We start from the raw sequence: 22,141 nt of genomic DNA, 5'->3' as shown, positions 1-22,141 counted from the left end.
TGAGGGAGCTTCGGACTCAGCTAGGGAATCCATTTCCATCTGTATGAGCCTGGAAGCAATACACAAACCCCTACAGCAGAGGCATTAGCAGTCAAAGTGACCCAGGACACTCGCAGGAGGACACCGTTGGTTTGGATAACAAAAGCAGCATTTTCAAAATTGAATCTTAAAATCCAACTTCCCCATTAAATATGATTTTAAATTAGAAGTCAGTTAATTGTAAACAGCTTATCTGTGTCTTTCCCAATCTAAAGTACCACCTATTAAATGTAATATGGTAACCCTGCCTATGAGAGTGATATGTTTTAACACAGTAAAAAACTACTTAAGGAGCCGTCAATGTAAAGGCATGTAAAAATTAAACACACACCTTACTTTTTAACTACTGTGCACCCTTCCCTAGGGTTGGTTCAGACCTGCCTTTGGGGTAACTTATAAGTTTTGAAAAGAAAGGTTTAGGCATGGAGAAAGGTTTTGTTTTCAAGGTTGGAATGGCACTTTAAAACTGCATCCAGGCTGCAGTGGCATTCCTGAGACATGTTTTACAGTGCTGTTTTAGTGAATGGCACAATGAGTGTCTGCAGCGGACTGGTAGCATTTTATTTACAAAGCCCTAGTTACATGTAGTACCATTAACTAGGGACTTATTAGTAAATTAACTGCACTGCACCAGCCAGGCTGCAGTGGCAGTCCAGAGACATGTTTTACTGTGCTGCTTTAGTGGGTGGCACAATGAGTGCTGCAGCGATTGGTAGCATTTTATTCACAAGCCCTAGGTACATGCAGCACCATTAACGATGGACTTATACGTAAATTAAATGTACCAATCAGGTGTAGGCCACTTTTTACCATGTTTAAAGCAGTGTGCATTTGCTAGTGGTTAGGAGGGAAAAAGAGCACAGAGTCATAATAGCCAACAAAAACAGGGTCAGCCAAGAAAAGCAAGAGATGGCAAAATCTCATGGCCAGGTCCAACATAAAGTATCACATAAAATATTCAGATTCATAAACATTGCCATATCATATTACAAGAACACTAACATTGTAGAGGAGATAGCAAAAATTCAAAACAGGAGTATAGTTGGTATTGAGTCTGTAATGTTTAAAGGGACAGATTATTCTAGGTAATGATTGAAAACATGCATTTTAAGAAGTTACTTGAAAGACAGAAGAATTTACAAACTGAACGGTTGGGGGCCCATAGGTTGATTAGAGCACCGTGAAGGATTGCTAAGGAGTTTGGGATATTCAAAATGTCACTAAATACATAATTTCTCTAATTGGGAAATCACTAAATGAAAGGACACACCAGAACACTATCCAGTGGTTTTACAAGATGCAATTTTATAACAGCAGTGTTACAAACAGAAACCCGCGAGCACCAAACCAGTAGTTAATAGCCAGGAATGCAATAGCCCTCTGCAAACAACATCCCTGAATAATCCCTTGATTAGAATTGCCAGGGACTTCAGAAAAGGCAGATGCTGCAAGATGATCAAAATGGCTTAGGAGGAGGCAACTGGAACTGGTTCTCAGGCATGCTAAGCCGAGCAGGTAAACAATGCATATTAACCATCGCCAATGTGACCCTCCAGTAATACAATGTGGACAGCATCAACACAATAAGGCAAGACCCAGTGGCTACCACCTTTGTACTCTTCCCTGGCCTAATCTGCATTCAAGAAACATGGAGTGGGACATCACCGCCGCTTTCAGGATATGCTGACTATCACACTTTTGCACAGAGGATAAATAAAATGAGACATGCTAGAGGGAGTCTTACCACCTCATCACATCACATCACATCATATCAACTAAATATTTCAAAGGAAATAAAATTGGGATGAACAATTAATCACTGCTAGTGATCCTAATCAAATATAGGATATTAGGACTGCAGGCAACTCCCTTTATTCAATCAATCTTGATACAAACCAATTACTAGACCAATCATCACCCTTTGACAGATATGAAATTCCAATTAAAGGACTGCCATTCAATATTTGCAAGCGACTTCAACTCAAACTTAAATGCTACCAAGCCAAGATGATCTTATTACCATATGGAAAATAGCCCTTGGGAGATGCAGCTGAAAGTGGTAAGCAGTCAGAGAAAGGGAAAGAACAGAGAAGACCTTTCTAGAGAGCCTGTCCCTGTGTGTTCATCATGGCCGTCTTTCCGGAGATCAGTCTGCCTCGCACCCATTACATGGCCTAAAGCTCAGCATTCTTGAACTACCCTTTTCTTCCCTGCCAACTATTTTTCTATATCACAGATTTCTTTATTTTAAAATGCTATGAATGCTATCCCTTTCCATAGACCTATAGCATTGCAAATTCAGACTTTAATTTGCATATAGTAATAACTGTGGCCGAAGGATGGCTATGATCCGTGATAACAGCAAAGAAATCTGCTGAAGCGCTAAGGTCGAGATATTATATGGCAACTGGAATTCACTTTTTACTGGTTCGCCTCACATTGACTTCCAATATATTAACAACCTAGAAAAAACTATAGATGTAGCTGCTTACCTGCTTAAGAGGAAAGTAGAAGGCAAAAGGAAGACATACACTTGTCCTTAACTTGACTGACATGGTACATCTAATCACTTAGTGACATACAATCCCTCTCAAATAAGGAATTGAGAGCGCAAACCAAGGAAGGAGTCCCAACCACAAAAAAAGTTAAGAAATGATGCTAAGGATACAAAAAATAAACGCCATCTGGGAAGCCAAAAAGAAACAAGAAGAAAAAGATTATTTAGACCTTTTTTTTATCACCAGCACCAGTAAAAACCAACAGAAATTCTGCCATCCAATTAACAGAACAGCAAAATCCCAGTCAATAATGCATGGCATGAGGCCTGGAGTAACTACATATCCATCCTTTGTGAAAGCTCCCCGATACATAAAGATCAACTCAGTCCCAACCCAGATGCCTTCCACACAAGGTGGCGCTCAGGTCACTACAAATTTGAGAACATATTATGAAATGTAGGACAGACTGCACGCCAGGGCAGAATGGCTTACAAGCCACGATCTATAAGTAAGACAAAGAACTCTGGAGTACAACAGTAAATTGTTTTTCAACACATTGCCAGGCCACCACGACCATCCCTGAGTCATGACGTGGATAGATATTAAAAACAACTCACGAGAAGGGATCCACATCAGACCCAAGATGCTATGGCCTAAGAGTGCTTCTGTATACAGAAACCAAGTGCGGTGCACACCTGATGTTAAAGACCTGACGTCGCGGGGCAATAACCTAAACTTAAATGGGCTTGATAATATGCCCTTGTGAATTCCCTTGGAAGCCCAGGTTAACACCAAAACCTGGGCTTCTACGGAAATTCACAAGGGCATATTATCAAGCGCATTATCGACGCTTTAGCAGCAGTTTCCTGTCGATAAAAGCGGCAATAATGTATCACCCTTTCTTGATAATATGGCCCAAAATTCCCTCCAACCAAGCACCACCACCAACTTGGTCATCCATGCCATATTAATCAATAAGTCAAAAGTCAACTACCTGAGTCATTTAAGCTCAGCTTTTGTATACAGAGAGTAAACAATGAACAGCTATGGCACAACACCTCCTTTGAACGACACAACTACTTAACTCCTCAACTTGGGTGAGGGTGAAACTAGGAGCAAACCAAGCGCTGTCTGATAGTATCTACACAAACTCAGACTTGAAGCGAGGATGTGTTTCCTCACTCCTTCCACTCAACCAACACACAGCAGACCTGAGCCGTCAACTAGTGGCAGCTGACACTTCCCTGCTTTACACTGATTATATCATTTAACCAGACAGAGGTTGCTAAACGTCCTAGCCAGCCCACTATTGTCAGGAGCCCACATAATCCTAAACTAAAATAAAAACAAAATAGTTTTCTTTAACCAGTGATTTGGCAAAAACGGGCACGTGGCATGTTGAATGTAAATCCCTAGAAAATGCCACGAATTACAAATTCTTACATTAAATGGTAAAGCCACAAACAACTCCTTTCTTCATGCAAGGCCAGATTAATCTCTACACTACATGTGGCTCTAAAGTCTTTCCTGGGACGCTTCCTGATGCGTGTAGCACGCTGCAAAGAAACATCAAGGACAAGTGTGTAATCTGCTGAAGCACAGATAGGGCTGGAACTTGGCCTCACAGATCAACGAACGGCGCCGACAGCTTCTATCCTGAACTATTGCTTCAAAATAAGGGGAGCCAAAAGACATACTCGAAAAGCACATATATGGACAGAAATATCCGCAGACCAGAGCACACGAAATCAGCATGGGTGTATGTATTTCAGTTCCGCAATAGACCCACTTTACAGAGCCTTGTGGGAGATAAATCACTAACGTGCCGGATTCAAAAGAACCATAAATATTAACTCGTCACCTCATGCAGCAGAAAGGCAAATTGGTCTCCGAAGTGGGAGTTACGCTTGGACCTTCATTGAGAGCTAGAACCAACTTCGTCCAGAGAGAACTACCCGGGGTGCAACAAACTAATGCTAAAGCGTCTGCGATTGGGGCAAAAATCCAATCCTGGATATCCACAAGCCAGCAACCAAGAATGCAGACTGTACAAATGCATATAGGAAACACTGATGCACTGCACCTGCCAGCAATGCTTACTGGACGCAGGCAATGCTGAACGCAGGCAATGCTGAACGCAGGCAACGCTTACTGAACATAGGCAATGCTGAACGCAGGCCAAGCTTACTGAACATAGGCAATGCTGAACGCAGGCAAACGAACTTCCCTGTCCTCCCTGCTAATGATGCTCCTTACCGGACACAGCGTTATCATTCCCATTTTTCCTGGGCCCTCCTAAGGACCCACTGGAATTTCCCAGGCCAGGTTTGGCACCAGACTGGGGATTGCCCAGACTGGGGACGGCCCTTCTCTCTCTTTGTTTAGAACCATGATAGTGCAGCCCTTAATTCATACTGTTAGCTAACCCCATGTCAGACAATTCTGCAAGCCTCTCTGGATCCTTCTCCACCTGATGTAGCACGTATTGCCTAACTGGGGTATAGCCATCAGCGGTCCGTGCAGTTAACAGCAGCGAGGTGGTGGGGCCGGGTAAGGGGGGATTTCAAGGGACGATGCAGAGGGATATTAAATAAATAATTATTATTCCCTCTGCATTGCCCCTCGAAATCCCCCTTACCTGGCCATACCGCTGTTACTGCATAGACCGTGGCTGGGTATAGCACTCCCCCTTGAGTAGCTGTGACACCATCAATTGTTTAAGGTATGGAAATTCCTTGAACTCCTTCCCTCTCACCTACTTATTCCAGTTTTGCAATACTCCATGATTCCATGCCTCAAACTAAACCCCAGTTGTACTCTTGAAATCCTTAAACCTCTGAAATGATTGAGCTGGCATGACCCAAACCTTCTGATCACAGGTCCTTAATTTGCTCATTGTTGTGTTGCATCCTGGCATGTAGACATAACTAGACACCACCAGTAGATTAAGAGAGAGTTTATCCTAAAATGAATGAATATATAAATGACCCCACCAGGATCAGATGTAGTTAGGTTCTCAACCCTGGAATGTCTGGCACAACTGACCTCCAGGGAACTCTCATTACCCTGACATTCCATGACATCACTGGGTAACCTGAGAAGCAGGATACCACAATCATAGACCATCTAGTCTGCCACAGGCGTCCTTTCAATTGCGGCTTCCAATGTCCAATGTCTGCTCCTTCCCATGGCAAAAGTCCTATTAAGGTAGCTGACTTAGACATCTTATTCAAGGGCTGCCCCTTACAAGCATCCTTAAAGCTCACAATCCATTCCAAGATGCGATTACTGCAGAGTATTTACGGGTGCAAGGGGTATGCATAGCAGTGCCAAACATCAAATGCACTTACAGTGCATACCCTCCGTGCCCTTACATGTTCTGCTAATAGCAATCCCTGCAGTGTTTGTAGAGGCACTGATGGGTGTGCACTACAGTGCATTTAGTATTTGACAGCACTATTTCTTAGCACAAAAAGCATTCTCACATCTACTTTTGAATGCGAGTGTGCATTTTAAGCTAAGAAAATAGCGGCAAGAGCCCAATCCCCCATTGTGGAATTATGTGTAATTGTGTTCAGCCTGTCATTTGAACTAGCAAAATAAACCTTTTGCCAGACCCAACCCTTCATTATTAATATATATATTTCACCTTTAGGGGAGGCCCTGGACAGTCCAGAGGGCAGGGTGCAATGTATTTAAAACGTTTGACGTACTTTTAAGGTTTAAATGTCCTGGTAGTGAAAAACTCAAAAATGTGGTTTTCATTACTGCAAGGCCGTTCTCTCCCATAGGATAACATTAGGATTGCTATATTACATTATATAAGGGCAGTGTCCAAAGGGTAAGAGATAACTAGCTCATATATGGTGTCTGCAGAATTGCAATTTTAAATCTTAATTTATGATTGAGTCAGATTTTAATTTGTAATTCTGAAAATGCCACTTTTAGAAATTTTAACAAAGAAAGTAGGGGTTGGGGTCGTATCGGTCAGCAAAGCTAGGCCCTATGAACTGTGTACAAGAAAAAATGCCAATGCTGAAGGTCATTCAATGCTCACACAGGTTTTGAATTCCATGAGTGCGTCAGTCAATTAAAGTGACCACCATTTCCTTTTTTTAAGTATTCAGAATAAATTCACAGGTCATATATGTACATCAAAATCATACACAGTGGCCAAACACATGTTAGAGAACAATCTGTCAATCCTTTAGCATTAACTTAAAACCCACAAAACATTTCACAGTACATCACATGTAACAAGAAACATAATACAATACTATTTCACCTAGGTGTAAACATATGCCAATGTTTGTGTCCTGGTTCTAAATTATTCTGTCCGAAAAGAGCTGGAACACATGGATACTCTTAGGCCATAAGTTGAATTTGAGAATTTTTTGGTCTCTTAATAATTCGTCTCAGACAAAAAGGTTTGCAATACTTTTATTGTAGCCTGCCATCTTCTAATTACTGCTTGTCATCTCCTGAACTCTCTAAAACAGGGGTCTCCAAACCGGTCCTGGAGGGCCGGATCCATGCCAGAATTTTTGGATTTCCCCATTGAGATACATGTAGTTATTTTAAAAATCTGGCATGGATCCGGCCCTCCAGGACCGGTTTGGAGACCCCTGCTCTAGTATATCATCAATTTGGCCTGTTCGGTGTGGGGGTTCACTTAGACTGATGCTGCTCTTGATCAGGAGGGGAAGCCATTCCCTCCTGCTCCAGAGCAGAGTCAAAGTTCAACAGGAATCCACTCAAGGAATCGCCTACAGCCTTAGCGCCCCCACGGCCTTCGTGCCCTCACGTCAAGTAGCTCAAGTACACAGCAGTACGGTGCCATCAAACATACATGCACTATCTCCATGTACTGTAGCAGATACTGAATCCCAAACATATCATTGTGGCATACTCTAACATGCATGCAGTGTCACCCCAAATCTATGTTGATGTATACCAACATTGAGCTGAGCACACTGCATTGGAAGTTTGAATCAGTGGGCCAGTTGGCCTGAGGCTCATGACACATTTCAAAAGGCCTGCCCATTGTTCTTGATTACTTGCTATAAAAACAGTATGATGCCACTCCCAGTGAGGGCGGTAACCCTCCGCCACAGTGAGACCAGCACATGGTGGGCTCCTCGTGCGGACTGAAATCCATTAGATGGGCTTAGGCGATGGCGCACACGCATCATCTATGTGACTCATGAGCAAAAATTATAAGCGATAAAATATATGGTTTTAACTAACTGAAATAAATAAATGCATTCAAAAGCAAATACGTGTTTATAAGCTGCAAGGTCATTGCTTAAGTCATTTTGTATCTCCATTTCTATTTTTAGGAGACGGTGTGCCAATAGGTCTCTCATTCCACAAAGTGAGTCTTCTGTCCAACAACCACCCTGATCACTTGTGGTGCTCTTCAGTCAGTGGCCCTATTCTTCATTGTCTGGGCAAAAAATCAATTAACTGTTTCCAAAACTATTTGGAAAATTTCACAGGCCGAGGTTGCTGTTTAGCACACACTGCTTTTGTGCGTCTTTCAAAAGGACATACGTGGTTTACATCCACAAACGAAGCGTCATCAATACGTTATCATTTTACAAATGTGTGTCCTATCTCTATTACGCACCTCTGTGTCTATTTTATATGTATACATTTAATTGTAAGTATATGCATCTTTTCTGTAAGTGTAAGTATCTCTTTTGAATTGCATGAGCTAATTTAGTTATATTGTCACAACGTGCACGTGCAGAACAGATGTCATTTTGGAAAGTCGTAGGTTGGGTTGGCACAGCTCGATCGTGTTTGTTTAATTTCCATATGGCCTTAGCAGATACTGTACAGTACAAATTGAACGCATACACAACAGTATGCAATTACCACAGTTGGTAGATTTCGAAAGGACAAACTCCTGCGCATAAAAATAACTTATAAAATAACCGAATGAATAAAATCTAAATTCAAGGACGAGGCTTTTTTGGGGGGCGGAAAGGCATGGATTTAAGCTTACTCAAAGAAAAAGCAATCAATATATGTTGATTTTCATATTAGTTCAGCAGAAACAACTTGCATAGAAATGCAGGAAAACGAGATTAAAGCTGCTGACAAGTTGCGTAAAATGCCATGCCTTTGCAATGAATAGCCACCTTTCAAATACAAAGAAAACAATATATTTCTTTTTGTCATTCTCATTTTCAGTATATTTTGTAAAAAAAGAAAGCATGGCCTAACAGCTTGACAATGCTAGAGAGCAAACGAGCGAGCAGGACGCATTAATAAATCATTGACATCAGCCTGGGAAGCATATAATTGTTTTTACAGCCAGAAGGACCTGTCGGACCCCTCTTAAAATAAACTCTGCCTTTTAAGGAAGAAATGCCTTCTTCACTGCATGAATACTTCACTCGAGTCTCAACATCAAATCGTAATAAAAAAACAGATGTGATTGCAAACATATAAATCCTGCCACACTCGGAAATCAGTAGGAAGGAACGCAACGTGGACTGCCAAATTAGGTATCCATTGAATAAGGTACAATAGACACGAGCTCTTTTGCTCTATTAATAGCATTCGTTCTTAAAGATACTATCACCCTATTTTTAAAACGTAATCAATGAAATTGTGGTTTCACTTTTTTGTCCAAGCTTTGCATGCCTTATTATTCCAAGGATACGTGGGACTACATGTCCGGTGATGTCTATTCCACTTCCCTAGTTGTCAGCAGTGGCAAAAGTACTGTTAGAAATAGGCATATAACGGTGACATATGACAAATAACGATGCTGTGCAAACATGGCCTAACTTTGCATTTGTGAAAATACTGCTCATCATGCTTCATATAGTTAAAAAACTGTATTTTATAAAAAAAGGCCTAATAACAAGTTGGCCAGTTACAGGACTTACCGACTGATTCAGGTTTACTAGTCCCAACCGAACAGATCAATGATAAAATATCGGCAACAAAAACATTGTGTAATAAAAATATCCTGTCAAAAATATCATTTACAAAAATACCCTCTCCCTATATTTATAACGGTAAGTACAAATATATTGAAAACAAAAAAAATCGTTTTACATTATTATTGTTAGGAAACCTACAAACATATCGTTTTTTATATACGTATAGTTTAAAATAGTAAATCTTAAATATTTCAATATATAACATTAATATAATGTAAATTAAATAAATGTAAGTAATAATTAATCCTATAAAAAATACATATATACTTACATAAGCACACACACAAATATGTGTGCATGGTCATATACATATATATAATGCAACACTATTATTAAAAATACATATGTTATATTAAATTAATTTTTTATCCAAAAAGGGCACTGCTATGCTGTTGACATTACTGGTAAACTTCAGATTGAATGTATTGCTGCTCAGAATTCTAATATTTTTCTCTGCCTCTGTCACCGTGCCCTTCCAGACAATGAAGAGGTCATCTATATATCTCACCCAAAGGGAGATTTTCTCAACCCACCTCTCATTGTCGTCCGCCCAGGCCACGTGCTTCTCACACCAGCCCACAAAAATATTTGTGTAGCTTAGGGCGAGGCACGTGCCCATCGTGGTTCCCTGTGTCTGAAGGTAGAGCTGCCCCCAAAGAGGAAAATATTGTGCAAACTGAATTCTACAATCTCAAGTACCATAATGCTATGAGTCTGGAACATTTAAGGCATAGTTTTCAAAAAGTACTTCAGTGACATTAGACCCTGACTGTGCGCAATACACGTATACCCACTGGCAATGTCCATCGTGATGAAAAGAAAATCTGGTGGTTCACAAAATTGGAACAAACCTACGAAAAGGAAATAAGGAAGTGGTTGGAGGCCACTTCAATACAGAGGTACTTGGGTGTGGAACGGATACAGACTGAATCAGGTTTACTAGTCCCACCTGAAAGGATCATTGACACAAAATCTGCAACAAAAATATTGTGTAATAAATATATCCTGTCAAAAATCTCATTTACAAAAATATCCTCTCCCTATATTTATAACGGTAAGTACAAATCTATTGAAAGCAGAAAACATTGTTTTACACTATTATCGTTAAGAAACATACAAACATTATCGTTTTTTAATATATGTATAGTTCAAAATAGTAAATCTTCAATATTTCAATACATAACATTAATATAATGTAAATTAAATAAATGTAAGTAATAATCCTATATAAATACATATATACTTATATTGCCACGCACTGAAATATGTGTGTATGGTTATATACATGAATGAATGAATAAATGAATGAATAGCGTTTTTATACCGCGCAAAACTTAGCCCCAAGGGGCATCAAGGCGCAATACGAACAGACATGGAAAGTCCATACTCCAGATAACTAGACCAGACGCCATTGGGAGAGCAAGAATCTAATATGCTTGAGAAAAAAGCCAGGTTTTGAGAAGTTTTTTGAAGATTGTCAAGGAGGATTGACTGGTAAGCTCAAGGGGAAGGGAGTTCCACAGTTTGGGAGCCAAGGTGGAAAAGACTCTACCTCCCCATCTAACCTTAGCAAACCTAGGGACTACCAGCCTATTCTTTGAAGATGAACGAAGCGTTCTAGTGGGGGTGTAGGCACACAGAAGAGATCTAATGCCTTCAGATCCTGAGCCATGGATAGCACCATGGGCCAGACAGAGAATTTTGAAGGAGATCCTAGATGGAATTGGGAGCCAATGAAGGTCCCTTCTGGCCATTGTTGCAGACGTCCTCCTAGGGAGGCTAAGAACCAATCTGGCTGCAGCATTTTGCACCATTTGGAGGCGATGGATAGAGCCTTTATTGATGCCACCGTAAAGGGCATTACAATAATCTAGCCTCGATAGTACTAGGCCAGTTATTGCTTGTTTCCGGGCTGCCAAGGACAGGTAAGGGGCAATTTTCTTTAAGATTCTAATGGTGCCACAACAAATAGACACTGTCCTATTTACCTGGGGGTTGAAGGAAAGGGCGGGATCAATTTGTACTCCAAGGTTCTTAGCAATAGGAGTGGGAGTCGGGCAATCGCCCATGGATGGAGGCCACCAGTCCTTTGACCAGAGATCTTGGCTCCCTCCGAAGACCATAACTTCGGTTTTTTCACCGTTCAATTTTAGGAAGTTACATGTCATCCAATTGGAGACTGCCTCCATACAAGCTCTAAACTTGGAGGCGATCTCACAAACTGGCTGGGTGATGGATACCAAGATCTGTGTGTCGTCAGCATATGACAGCACGTCCAGGCCAAAGGATCTTACTACCTGTGCAAGTGGGGTAACATAGATGTTAAACAGTAAAGGGCTCAATGAAGAGCCCGGGGGAACCCCACATTGCACCTTTTGGGGATCGGAGAGGAAGTTGCCCATTTTTACTCTCTGCTCCCTGTGATGGAGAAAGGAGGAGAGCAGACTGAGGGCAGAACCTTCTAATCCGATATCTTTGAGCCTGGAGATCAGTATTGACGGGGACAGGGTGTCAAAAGCTGCTGTGAAATCTAACAACACAAGCAGTGAAGGATGCCCCTTGTCAACCTCAGATCGAATTTTGTTTGTCACAACAGTGAGGGCAGACTCAGTGCTGTGAGCTGATCGAAAAACGTGCTGGGAGCTATCAAGCATGTTGGAATTTTCAATATAAGTAGACAGATGTTGATTTATGTGAGATTCCAGAATCTTGGCTGGGGCCGGGAGTAAGGAAATAGGGCGGTAATTCTTCAAGATCCCTGGGTCTAAGGAAGGTTTTTTAAGCAGAGGTCTAACAATAGCGGTTTTCCAGGAAGAGGGAAAAATACCCTCTTGGATCGCCAAGTTCATAACTTCCAGTAGCGGGGGAAGCACCGACCCTCTGCAAGTTTTTATATATATATATATATAATGCAAGACTATTAAACATAGATATTTAAATTAAATTAAATTTTTCAGCAGTTTTCTTACAAATACATATATATTTTTTTGTTTTCACTGAAAAAAACATAGGTTTAAGGGGTGTTACAGTAATCATGTGATGTCACTGACCATGTCATGAATGATGTAATATGTGACATCATCACCAGTGGATTGCGGGCAAGAGAGTTACAGTTAGTACAACTAACTATAACAGAGGAATTTCAATGGTTTTGTAAGAGTGAAATGTCCAGCTAACTATAACACCCCTAAAACCTATGTTTTTTTCAGTGAATTTCTATGGTTTTTAAAATGCTAATTCCTAACTATAATTTCAGTGAATTTTCAAAATTGTTTTAAATGATAATTCCTGACTATAACCTGCTTGAAAACATATGGTGTTTTAGTGAATTTCTAAGGCTTTTTAAATTATAATTCCTAACTATAACCTTCCTGAATCCTCTGTTTTTTTCAGTGAATTTCGAAGTTTTTTTAAATGATAATTACAAAGTATAACCTGCCTGAAACACAAGGTTTTTTCAGTGATTTCGAAAGATTATTTTAATAACAATTTTTAAATGTATTAATTGTTATATTTATTTCTTTGATACTGATTTACAATTTTTTTAAATATATTTATTTTTAGATATCTTATTTGTTAGATTACATTACACATTTTTGTTATATATATATTTAAACATTTTTTATATATATATTTTTTTTATATTTTGTAAAATATTTTTATAATATAGTTAGTTTTCTTTTTTTTACAATTTTTTGAGCAGTTCCGCAGGCAAAGCGCACCTCTCTCGATTACTGCACAGAACGTAGCCGCCATTTTACAATTGTTCAGTAGGATCCACATAGGCTGTGCGATGGGTATGTATTTTCATGCGCGATTGCTATGCGGCCCGTATGTGACTTCAAGCGCATACGCAACATATACGTATCTCGCCACAACACGCGTGCATGTTTCCGCATGACGTCTTCTACGTGTTCAATGAGGTGGGCGCACCACTTTCGCAAAATATTTCGATATATAAAACGATATATATATATATATGTATTTAATATAAATATTAAGGGGAAAAAAATATTCTTTTAGTTTTAATAACCTTATATTACTTTTAAATGCGATTTGGAGAAGTCGCGCTAGATGCATGCTGCGTGTACGCACCCAACCCATGTGACCAAAAAAAAGAGATTTCATCGGTTTATAACACTTAGGGGCCCATTATGATGTCAGGCGGATTGCCCCCGCCAGACTGGCGGTGGCAATCCACCTGACATCATCTCCTGAATCCCCCCCGCCATATTAGTAAGGCGGGGGGACCTCGGCAGATGGAAAGACCGTCTGACGCTTTTCCACCCCGGTCGCCTTGCGGCCGGGGCGGAAAAGGAATAATATGATGCCCATTTTCAATGCCTTTCCGTGCAATGACGCCACAGAAAGGCATGCGGTCTTCACTTTGGGGGCCCCGTGCAGGCCCTCAAAGTAAAGGAGGGGTGGGCGGTGCACACAGGGGGTACCTGTGGTGCCTGCCGCATTGTGTATGCAAATGCATGCATGCATTTATGGCATTGTGGCGGACGGTGCAGAGTGTTATAAATGCAGGATAATACCACTTACGGGACCCCCGCCCTTATGTCGGGCGGTCCCGAGTACCGGTAGGATGGCGGGCGGACTAAGTCCGCCCATCATCATAATGACCCCCTTACTGTGCTAAATTTTGAAGAATCCCACCCATTTCAATTACTCTTCTTAGACCTTCCTTAGGAGAAGACTTATCCCGAAAAGAATGTCACTTTTTGTTCATTGGAAACGTCTTTTTTGGAGTCAAAAATGGCTAGACCACTACAAGAATCATCTGATTCTGATGATTTTGTTACTGAACATTTTCTACCAGAACCTCCCTCTCCCGAAAGATACACATCCATCGTATGGGCATTTTTTACTTTTCCGGAGGGGCAAAAGAAATGTAATGCCACCAAAGTAACATGCAAGATTTGCCAGATTGTACTGTCCAGAGGAGATCGAAACAAGAAATACTCCTGGGGTACTGATAGTATGCACAAGCAACGGCAATCCATTCATCCTGTGAACTATGCTCATGAAGAATGTAGAAGACAGCGCCGAAATGTATCTCCACCACTGGCAATACCAAGTGCCTCTGCGGCATCACCTTCAACATAGCCACTAGATATAGGTCCCCAATTTGTGAAAGTTAGAATGCCCTGCGTGAAGTGCACTCGTTTAATTTGCTATGGGGAGCAATCAGTAGACCTAGTTTGCAGAGCAATTGATAACCATCAATGCTAGTTTTTTTTATTTCTTCAAAGTTCATGGTTTTGTTAGTCCTGTTGACTTTTTTTTCTTTTTTAAAAAACCAAAAAAAAGAAAAAAAAGTTCAAAAAATAAAAAAATATATAAAAGTACAGACAACAAAAAAAAGTTATTTTCAGAGCTAACTACTCTGGTTAAAAAAAGAGCTAAATTTATATGCTAGTGTGTGAAAGTTTACATAAATGTATAACTGCAGAACTATAAGGAAGTTCTGTCGCATGACACTGTAAGCTCTTTAGCTACAGCGTGCTGAGCTACTTCCGAAGCACAGAGATGCAACATATGTACATAAATATGTTGGAAGTCTGTCCTTCCCTCTGCAGTGCTTCTTAAACTGCAGGCATGTGGTGATACATGCACCCTTGCACCATGGTGCAAGAATATCTGTGTCGTGTGGAGTTTGTTTTTATGCAGGAAGACACACCTTCCTGCACAAAAACAGTCAGCGAAGACAAAAAATGAGGAGAAATAAAAACAATTCTGTGGCAGATTTACAAGCTCTCGGCGCCACCAGTACGTCACTTTTTGTGACGTACTGGTTGCGCAGGTGGCTCCTCCATATTTACAAGGAGAGAAAAAGTTACCCTGCGTGACTTTTCCTTTCCTTCTAAATACGGACCGTTCATTCGCAGCTCTTTACGTATATATATTACATCATTCATGACATGGTTAGTGACATCACTGATCACATCACTGATGACATCTCATATGACATAACTTATGACATCACTGATGACAGCATCCAGTGAATGTGGTTTGGTTTGCTATTTAAATATGTATTATATATAGCAATCTTCATTAAAGCATGAGTGGATATAAAAAATCTGGTTAAAGGATTTAGTAGCAGTGTGATTGATTGTTTACTTGAGTACTTTATAGTGCCTCACTAAATATATTGGATAGTGACTAAACTGTGTGAATATCTGTATTACTTTTATCAGTTGTTCTGTAAATTGCTGCACCAGTTAGTTACTAGCTAAGTGAAAGTATTTGTATGGGAGAGTGAATGTGTGGGTGGTTCGGTGGGGGTGGGGGGTGTCTGACTGTCCAAAGATGTGTGAATAGTTGATTTAGTAGGTATATGACATTAAGACTACATGTTATAACAATTGTTTGGGTGAGTTAATATCTTTATGGGTGTGGTGATGAGCAAATATATCTCTCAAGGGTACATGTGCAACAAAGTACAAAAATAAAAGGCAGTGTATGTGACATTTGTTGTATACAAAGAAGTATACTTATTACTTAGTGATTGCATGAGTAACTGTATGGATAACTGTATACATGTAATAGTGATTTTGTAACTCTAACTATGAGTTACTATCTATATGAATAAATGAAGTGCTGTTTGTATAAGTGTTGGGGGTAGTGTTTTAGAGTTTAGGGTAGTGGTGTTTGTGTAGTGAACAGGTTGTGCTGGGGATAGATTTAGGGTTTAAAGTAGTAGTGCATTGGTCTTTGTGTAAAGTAGGGGGTCATGTTGGTGGTAGATATAGGGTTTAGGGTAGTACAGTGGTGTTTGTGTAGTATAGGGGGTCGTGCTGGGGTAGTGTTTTAGGGTTTAGGAAAGTGCAGTGGTGTTCGTCTACTGTATGGGGTAGTGTTTTAGGGTTTAAGGTAGTGTAGTGGTGTTTGTGAAGTGTAGGGGCTGTGCTGCTGGGGTATGTATTAATATTTCACTTCGACTACCCTAAGCACAATTATCAGTAGTAACCACCAAAGAATTCCAGGTGAAGTTATCAGCAGAATGCTCGGAAAACAGTTATCAATATTAAATGATTCTAATCAAGTAAAATTCAAATCATCACATGCAGTGTGCCACAAATGGTATTACCACAGCAGTAAGTCTCCCCAACTTACATTTAAAGTGGATAAATATGTTTCATGTGACAGACCCATCGGCCAACGCTGCAGCTTCCACATGCCTCAATACCCTCCACATACTCAGCAAGACCTTCAAATAGACCCAACCCCTGAATGAAGGAAGACCATCACCCAAGCACTCATCACCAGCAGGCTGGACTACGGGAACACCCTCTATGCCGGAATCAACAAATCTCTACTCCACAAACTTCAGACTATCCAGAACACCAATGCCAGACTCATCCTCAGCATCCCAAGACAAGACCCAGCATAAACGAGCACTCCACTTGCTCCCCGTCGAAAAAAGAGTGACCTTCAAGCTGCTCACACACACCTATAAAGCCCTCCACAACACCAGACTCCAATACCTCAATCTTCTTCTATACCCCAAAAGAAACCTCCACTCTGCTGACCAGGCCTTGGCCAAAATCCTCTGTATCCACAGAACCAGACAGGAGCCACACCCTTCTCCTACATCATGGCCAGGACCTGGAATGAACTCCACCTCAGCATCAGATGAAGCCCCCCACTGAAAGCATTCAGGAAGAGCTATAAGGCCTGGCTTTTCAAATGACCAAAGCTGCACAAATCCCCCTCACATACTCCCCCAGCGCCTGGAAACTCTCAAAGGTGAGTAGTGCGCTCTATACATCCCTAATTGATTAATTGATACGCCACCACAGTGTGTGTATGAGTGTTATCAACAGGCCCTGCCATTGGTTTGGTTGTCTGTAACGGTAGTGAAATGAGCAGTGCTACCTTCTTTAATATGCACAGAATCTCTGAGATTGGCTAGGTTTGGCTTCACCTCTGAGAGCTACTTTCATGGTGCTGGTGAGCTACCAGTAGCTCACGAGCTACTGGTTGGAGACTCCTGGTATGTATACTGAGTGGGGAATTGTAGTCCTGAAGCACAAATGTGAAGGTTATTACACCACTACATGCATAATACATAGCACTTTGAATCATTCCATTCCCTAAAGCCGGGATCACTGCATGAGCACATGCTTACTGACTGAATGATTACATTAATATAAGTAAAGACACTGGGTGAATTCTTAATTGGTTGACTTTTACTTTAGTGAATGAATTAATACATGGTACTGAAAGAGTCATTATGAAATTGCAAGAGCAGTTACACTGTGTTTGCTGGAGTATATGGATAGTGACTGGGGAATTGTAGGCCCGAAGCACAAATGTAAAGGTGGTTACACCACTACATGCATAATGCATAGGAGTTTGAAGCACTGCATACCTTAAAGCCTGGCTTACTGCAAGAGTATATCTACTTATGTAACTGCAAACATATCAACCAACCAAATCACTCTCTCTCAAGTTTGCCAAATGGACACTGATTCATAGTGTGATTCTAGACAAATAACAGTATCTATTGCAGTGTATAAAGAAAGATTAAAAATATTAGATAAATAAATGTATTAAAACTCGGAGTAATGGAATTAAATAAATTAATACTCGGATATAAATTAGAGTACTCTAAGTTTAATATAGAGTGTCTCTGGCACGAGATGCAGGGAAAATAGGAGTTTAGGGTAATGAAGAATAATAAAAAAAATTTTTTATAAAAGGGAAGTTACAAGAATAATAAGTAAAAAAAAGGGGGAATGAATGTTAATACTCGTATTAAAAAAAAGTAACCTATAGAAATGCTTTAATAAGAAAAACAAGTTTAAATAAAGCATTTTAGAAATTATGCGAAAGTTAAAAAGTATTGCACATTTACATAAGCACGTGAAGTACTAAAATAGTGGAAATGAGAACACCTGTCAACTGAAAAACGTGAGTTAAAAGTGGGAGGAGCAATACATTGATCCCATAGAGTGTTAAGTAACCAAAAAGTATATAAACCACACCCGTGGGATGATTAGTTTTGTTTCAGAAAATCAATACAGGCAAAGAAACTATGAGCAAGGTAATGATTCGGGGCTGCAGAAGCATCTTGAGAATATCTTTCATTTCCTCAGAGGAAACATATTGTTAATGTACATTTAAAAATACATAAAACATTATGGGCCCGATGTAGGTAAAAGGGATTTTCCGAATTCAAAATACCGAGGCGGGCCGAATCGGTATTCTGAAATCGGAAAACGAGATGTAGCAAACAAACAGCGAAATAATACCGAATCGGTCGGCATCGGTAATGTGAATCGCTACGTACCGATTTGGCACGGACCGAATCGGAAAGTACCGAATCGGCTACCACCGAATCTGAAATAGCCGAGTCGGTAAAATCCGATTCGGCAATTATACTGAATCGGAGGTATGAAAACACACCCATGGCCAAAAAGCCCATAGGAATGCATTGAAGAAACCGAATCGGTAAAATCCGAATCGGATTTTACCGATTCGTTAAAATCCGATTCGGTAAAATCCGATTTGGTAAAAGCCGATTCGGTAAAAGCCGATTCAGCCAATGAGGTGGATCCCCCCTCCCCCACCCAAACAGGGAGTGGCAACCCTGGCAGGTGCAGCTAATTAAGAACTTTCTGGAGAGCCAGCCTGAGCTGAACACTCACAGTGAGCAGCAGTGGCAGCAGGAGGCAGAGAACGGTTTAGAGCAAGATGGCTAACCCCAGTGAGAGCCAGAAGTCAAGCCAGAAGAGGAAGCCAAAGTTCAGCAGCATCGAGCTGCAGGTGTTGGTTGAGGAGGTGGTGAGGGTGCACAGGCAGCTATTCGGGAAGCTGTCCCTCACTGTGCCAGACAGCACCAAGAGGAGGCTCTGGAGTGAAATCGCCGAAAAGGTCAATGCTGTAGGTGTCACCCCCAGGTCCCTTGATGAGCTGAAGAAGCGCTTCTACGATATCCGCAGCCTGACCAAACGTAAGATGGCTGAGATCCAGAGGCAAGCTGGAGTGACAGGTGGAGGCAGGAACCCGGCGCCACCCCTCACAGAGCTGGAGGAACTGGTGTCCAGCACCATTGAGAGGGAGAGCGTGACCGGAATTGGGACCCTGGACAGCTCAGCCAGAGCTACAGCTACAGGTAAGAAGCATGCGCATCATGACACACCCTACCAGACACCTCCCCATTAGACACAATGCACAGCCAAACCCCAGTCCAGGACTGTAACCAACATACAAGAGACAAGCATCATGGTATATGTAGTCAGCAGAAGTTAGCAAAATATGGCAGTGCAGAATCACAAGATAGGAAACAGTGGAACACATTCTAAGGAGATGCAAGGACATGTGGAATGCTTTAATTGTACTGACTGTAATACATCGGCACTCAATTTACAAATGCTTCTTTATACCTAGGGGCACCATCAGGCGGAGGACCACAGGCAACAGAGGCAGCAGCACCAACTACCAGTGCAGTCGCAGGGCCTAGCACGAGTCAGGCTGCCGAGGAGGAGGAGGACAACACCATCGGGCTGGGTATTGAGGGAGACCTGGCAATTGACTATGATTTACTTCACTCCCCACAAATGCCGAGCACACCCCCCTTGCTGTTCTCCCCAGAGAACTCCCCGACAAGGGACCACCATCCACCTACACCAGCTCCTGCCACGATTATGGCTGTGGCTCCAGTAAACCCTGTCCTGGGAGCAGGGGCTCAGGCCCCGGCCAGCACCACACCCCCACCAGTGGCACCCCAGCCCACTCAGCAGGCCGGCAGCAGCAGTACCCGGCGCCGTGCCATTCCCAGCACTGCAGCGCCAGCACCGGAGGGCAGTGTCTTCCTGGGCCTTGAAGGGAATATGGTGAAAATCCAAAGGCAGCAGGCGAAGTCCATCATGGCCTGCCAACGCCAGCTCCTGCAGCACAACCTGCAGATGGGGGAGATGGTGAAAGGTTTCAAGGCCTTTGTAGATACCAACAAGGAGGTAGCAGCATGTCTAGGCAGGCTAACCACTGCCATTACCCAGTTATGCAGCAGACTAGAGGAGCATGAGCTCTCGCGCAGGCGGGATGCCCGCGTGCAAGACCGCTCCATAAGCCGCCTTGCTGCTGCAACGGCGCAACTCTGTCAGCGCGGTGCCAACATGGAGTCAAGTCTCACCCAAAATACCGCCGAGATAACAAGGGGGATGGCCCGCATCACTACAGCAATGGAGGCCATGATTATCTCAAACACTGCCGCAAATCCTGCCCTGGACCTGGGGGATGCTGGGGACAGCAGCAGCCGCAGCAGTCCAGCCAGCGCTGCGTCAGAGCCACGCAGGAGCACCAGGCGCTCCGCAGAAGCCGCAGGACATTCTGAAGGGGGTGAGGGACACCCCAGTGGGGCTGCCAAGCGCTCAAAGAAGTAGGCTTGCAAGGGCGGGTGAGGCAACCTGGACCTTAGACTTTTGTTTTCTTAGCTATTACACTTTTTTTTGTTGCACATCAGTGCAGTAACTGTGTTGCAACAGTATTAAAATTTGCTTTTCACCACAACCATTTACCTGTCTGTGCATCTGTACTCACTCAGAAATAGTTTTCTGTAATCTCCTCACGTCTGTATCTGCCATCACTTGGCGTAGACACCCCAGCTGGCTGTGTTAGTGGCACAGCTTCGTCGTCGTCATGGTCCTCGTAGTCAGACAACTCCACCTCAGTGCCCTTCTTCACCGCAAGGTTGTGTAACATTGCACATACAGCTATGATCTTGCAGCAGGTGATGGAGGTATACTGCCTTGCACCTCCACTCTTGTGCAGGCATCTGAATCTACTTTTCCAGATGCCAAAGGTCCGTTCGACGACATTCCTTGTGCTTTTGTGGGCCCGGTTATACCTCCTTTGGCTGGGTGTGGAGGGGTTGAGGTAGGGGGTGAGTATGAATGAGCGGAGGGCATATGCACTGTCGCCTGGAAGGGAAAGGGGTAACATTACACACACATGCATACATGTATTACACCTAGCTACTTTGTGTTATGGGGGTCTGATGATGTGTCTCACCTAGGAGGTATCCTTCACCAAATTCGCCAGCCATCAGCCGTGCATAGATGCCGCTCTGTTGGAAAATATAGGAGTCGTGGGTACTCCCTGGGAATTTTGCTACCAGGTCTGTGATGGTGCACTTCGCATTGCAGATCACCTGCACGTTGATGGTGTGCGTAGACTTCCGATTGCGGTATATGTATTCTGTGTCCGCTGGTGGGCAAATCGGAATGTGCGTGCCATCTATGCAGCCAATGATTTGGGGAAATTGTGCCATCTGGTAGCAGTCAGCTTTAGTTTGTAGCAGTTCTGCGTGGGTTGCAGGGAAAGAGATGTATTGGTCCATCCTGTGTATCATGGCGTCAAGGAATGTGTGGAAGAACATTGACAGGCTGCTCTGGGTCAACCCTCCTGCCGCTGCAACTCCACTTTGATAGCTGCCAGACGCAAGCAGGTGTAGGCTGCATAGCACCTGGACGTGTGCTGGGATGGCGTGTGCCCTTGGGGTGGGGTGGTCCAACAATGGTTTGGGGTCCCTGATGAGCTCAAGAATGGTGTCAGAGTCCAGCCTGTATCTCTGTAGGATCTCTGCCTCTGTGAGCATGAACAGGGTTATCCTCTGTCTGTAGACCTGTTCAT

The sequence above is a fragment of the Lissotriton vulgaris genome, unplaced genomic scaffold, assembly GCF_964263255.1.
Source record: "Lissotriton vulgaris unplaced genomic scaffold, aLisVul1.2 SCAFFOLD_405, whole genome shotgun sequence".
NCBI lineage: Eukaryota > Metazoa > Chordata > Amphibia > Caudata > Salamandridae > Lissotriton > Lissotriton vulgaris.
Note: the sequence above shows the minus strand (reverse complement) of the source record.